This window comes from Lagopus leucura, unplaced genomic scaffold (assembly GCF_019238085.1).
Source record: "Lagopus leucura isolate 7727_CA_CO unplaced genomic scaffold, USGS_WTPT01 Super-Scaffold_100004, whole genome shotgun sequence".
In the NCBI taxonomy this organism is placed as follows: Eukaryota; Metazoa; Chordata; class Aves; order Galliformes; family Phasianidae; genus Lagopus; species Lagopus leucura.
Window position 1 is genome coordinate 5,168,163 of NW_024962264.1, and position 4,698 is coordinate 5,172,860.

Genomic DNA, 4,698 nt, shown 5'->3' on the forward strand with positions numbered 1-4,698 from the left:
GATGTTTAAGTCTGTTGTGTTGTTGTGTTGAAGCCGTATGGAAAGGAAACCTCCAAGCAGGTCTGAGAGTAGTGCTTTAGATATGAACACAAGCCCAAAAACCAAAATTAGATTTTAGTGCTGTTTTAGCCTATGCTAAAACTAGCTTTTGTTCCTTTCAATCTCTGCTGCTTGCCAGGATGCAAAGAAAAGTGCAAGAAAAGGTTTTTGTTCCAGAAGCAGCTAAATATGGTTGGATTGCTCACCCTCAACCACTCACTAAATCTGAGGACTGAGCATGGTAAGCTTTTGCTGACGAGATGGTGGCTGCATAGGTTGTGAGTGGGAAGAGTATCTGTGGGAAAGGCACCAAGCTGGTCTGAAACTCAGTCAGGTCAACACTGAAGACACCATCAATGTGAAGGAGGCAGCGATAGATGAGGCCATCTGCCCAGTCAGCCTGTTGAGGTTTGTGTAGGTGGGATCCTTGATATCCGGCTTGCAGTTGCAGATGTTCAAGATGGCCTCGTTGTCCACCATGAAGGAGCAGTCCGTGTTGCAGAGAGGTGTGGGTGCTGAGGATGAAGCTGTTGGGTGGGGTTGGGTACAGAGACAACTCCAGCTTGGATTTTGGCTGTCCTCCAAAGAGAGCTGCCCCATAAGGCATGAAGTGAACCTCAAGCCTTTACCTCCCCAAAGTTGTGCAAGGTCAGGGAACTCTTGGAGGCTGTACTTGTCAGCCATTGTATGAGCCCTGTCAACAACAGAATTGCTGATCTCCTCACCCGTAGTGTGGTTGTCCCAAGAATAGTTACTAGAAGCATCTTCTTTGCCATGGATGAGATGCTCCAGGTGGAAGAGTGTGTAATAGGTCTCAGTCCTGATCTCATCAATGAAGATTTAACTTCCTGGGATAATACATTTAGCGGGACTGCGCCTGATGACAGTATTGAATATACACTACTGTGCTTCATAGTAAACATAATAATTAATTTGTTACCTGTAAATCTTAACTGCAAATGATCTTACTTGAATTATAGTTCTGTACAATCACAAGACTACGAAGGAAATTAGTAGCATGGATGGTAGGGGTCAGATTGCACACTTATGCAATCAGAGTGGTTTTTCTATACTCAATTCAGAGCAGAAAGAAAGGCAGGTTTAAGATTGCAGTAAAACACTACTGCCAACTTAAAAACCATAGGCTACTGCTAGGTACCAGATCTAAATAAACAGTGGTTCAAAATGCTGGATTACAACAGTACCAAGCTTTGAGGTTTCTTGACAAGAGTTGTTATTTTAAGGCTCTCTGAGTTGACGCCAAAATAATAGTAATCACTACACTAAAAGGTGTATGTGATTCCAAGCCCTTCACAACCATCTACTTATATCCTTATCCGTGTTCTATTCTAGACATTCCCAATACAAATCAACATGAAGCCTCTGGGATTTCTCAGGAAATAGATGGCCTGCAATATCATTGAGTTTTATTCCAGTGACAAGACCTTTTTTCTCCTCCTCCCACCGTGTTTTCTTCTCTCATTCATCCTGATGTATACATCCTACCTCACAGAACTGCAAGGAGAGCTGGCAGCAACCCAGGACAACCTATCAGCCCAGTCAGCAGTGAGGTGGTGACTCAGCAGAGGCTTTGCAGAGGTCTTTGCAGTCTGCTGCAGCACTGCTCACTCCCAACCTTCCCGGAGGCAGATCCCTCATCCTTGACACTGACTGTGTACACTGCAGTTCTTGCTCATCCTTGCTTTTTTATGGGAGGGAGGACACGTTTTCCTCTGAACTGGAAAACATGGAGCTGTCGTACAGCAGCTAATAATGGTAGGACCAGTGGCTCTGTGTGATCTAAGGATCATTTAAGGCATACGTGTCCAACCCACTAGTTATACAGTTTTCTTGCCCCCTTTTTTTCTTAATAATAAGAAAAAGAAAACATTAAAGGTTTGTTACTTATACACAGTGACTATGTTATACTTTTATATGCAGCTCAGGTAAGCCAAAAGGTTGCACACCCATGATTTCAGGCTTAACTTGGTAATTCTGTGAAGTAACTCATTAAGAGCCAGACCTTCACTTAAACTGTAATGTTAAAAACTAATTAGAAATAGTATAATTTCACAGTATGTCCACAAGCCACAAAAAAACAGACAAACAAAAATCCAACATACTTGGTACATATGCTGAGACTGCGTAGAGTAAGACTCAGTTATCTGAAGCTAAGAAGCAGCTTTTCTCCCAAAGGAGCTGCACTGAATGGTGTACAAGAACACACTGCCTGGCCAGGAATGGATTTAGGTACTTCTTTGTCTTGTTTTTTTTTCTTTTTTATAATGATAAGCATTTTAATGGCTCCCTCTTGTGGCAAGTGAAGCACAGCAGCACGTTCCTCTGCAATGGAATTTGTATATATTTATATTGCGTGGTTTAGTCATCAGTATATTGTGGAGACCAATGAGAAGACTGCACACCTACCCCTTACTGCTTAGGTACCCTGCAAGTTATCTAAAAATATGACTTGAATGTATACAAAAGGGTGGGGAAAAATAGATGAATAATATGTGTCACACAACTGAATGGGTAATGCAGAGCAGATTATATCGTGCCTTGCAGGAAACTCAGCTCTTAGGACTCTGGAACACCTGACACAGACTATCTGACAGCAAAGACATAAGAGTCTGTTCATCAGTAGGAAGAAGATGGCTCTAATATACTTTATTGTATATTCTTCTTTTGTTGCTTATGCTTTGTGAGAAGTCTTACATGTTACAGCCTTACAAGTCGTTAACAGAAGGAATGCTAATATAACTAGCAATATCAAGTTATATGTGTTTTCCAAGTCTGGGACTTTAGAGGTCAGAACAAATTATTTGGAGGTAGATATGCACAGACTGAATTATTGCTTGTCTACAGAGAGAAAAAAAATACAACAGTGTTTAGAATGATCATTTAGTATCTTAAATGTTTTTTTCTGCTGTTGTTTCCTTTGGGCAGAGGCCCTACATGGTGTAACTGTGGGATCCCACAAGCTCTCTCTCTCTAAAATTCAGAGAAGAACTGATGAGGATAAAGACTTTACAGAGGAGTAACTGCAAGAGTTTATTAAACATTAAGTTCAGATGGGTTGTTGTGAAAACATCTTCTTAGCTACTGCCTGAAAGTAGATACCTGTGACTTCAGAAATGCTCTTTCTATCAATCCAGTCATTCAAAGTTAGATTTCTGAACGTACCGCCAACATGTTCTCAGCTGAACCAAGCTAACTGCCTCACAGCGTAAGCCTGATGGGGTGCAATCAGGCAATTGAGCCCACTTCTCCTGACGTACTCATTCCAAAACTGTTTGTAACATTTATATAAAATGTATAAGTTACACCATACATATATGTCTATGAATGTATACATCCTCAGACAAAATGAGCTCTTATTTTAAATATGACCAAACGCTGTTACTTTTACTCAATAATCTAGTGGCTGCAGCACCTGCCTGAAAAGCATGAGATGATTTCTTACCTTTTCTCCTAGATACTGTGCCTTTCTTTCCAGGGGTATCTCAGCAGACTACTCTGGAAGGAAGATGCTCTCATGCTTGAATAGCTTCTGTGGAGAAAAGAATGAAAAATCAAGTGATTTACAACGTTTCACGAGAGCTGCATCTGTACTGCAGAGGAAACAGCCCTCCAGTCAGCCTTGTGAGGCCTCTCACTATCAACACAATAAAATGCCCAAGTACTGATCCAGGTGAGTAGCATTTTTTTCTGGCACAGTTTTGCCTTGTGAGGTACCGGCATACCTCAAACGCGCCCATCACAAGTTCACCTCACACCCCTGTTACGTCTCAGTGCCGGAATGCAAAATATTCTAAGAGGCAAAACATCGAACTGAGGTTGTGGAAAGGTTCTACCTTCTCGACTCAAAATGCAGCAGCTTTCACGATTCACTTTGCAGCAGAAGGCTAACGTGGCAGGAACACACACTTCAGACTGCGGGCTGTCTGAGCTACCCTTCCTGCGGTGCTCTTGTGTTCAGCTTACAAGTGTTTTCCTTGTAGAACGAAGGATGGCTTTTTGGATCTTCATTTTAGTGAAAATGGACAAGGAGGCTTGAAAAGGATCCGCAAAGCTGTGGGTCTGGAGGTGAGGTAAATTAAGGAATTGGTTCCTCGAGGCTGTGTCCTGAGGTAGAAGAACCTCAGTCTGGCCAGTGTTAAGAAGCTTGGTTCTTCAAAATTCTTTGCTTATTTAGTATGTAATGAATAACAACTAATTCCTTAACTGCATTCACTTTGCAATCAGGAAAAGCCAATCCTGAAACGGTAACGGATGGCAGAAGCTAGCAGTCGTTAGATGTAACACCGGAATGGGGAATACAGGCATCTCTGGCGCCACTGCTCCATTCCACTGCTGGAGGTTAGGACGCGGTTGAGCGAAGCTAGCTGACGGACTGCAACGCGAAGGGAGATGGAGCTTTGTTCTCCTCAGAAGCAAGACCCGGTCACCTCCACCAAGCTGCTGAGGAAGCCGCTCCTCCAGGTGCATTCACCCAGCTTCCAGTACGGCTCAGATCTGCTATGCTGCAGAGTGCAGCGACACCGAGACCAGCCGCCGCTCGCGCCTAACCGCCTGCTCGCGCCCTTCACTTCCCGCCCAAGGCGGAGCGCGAAGACCGGAGAGCAACCACCCACCCCCGCGGGGCGGGGCGGCGTGCGC

General features: G+C 43.6%; 1 pseudogene; it reads right to left on the minus strand.

The window, feature by feature from the left end:
- Window positions 1–247: 247 nt before the first annotated feature.
- LOC122179611 lies at window positions 248–879 on the minus strand (annotated as a pseudogene).
- Window positions 880–4,698: the final 3,819 nt, after the last annotated feature.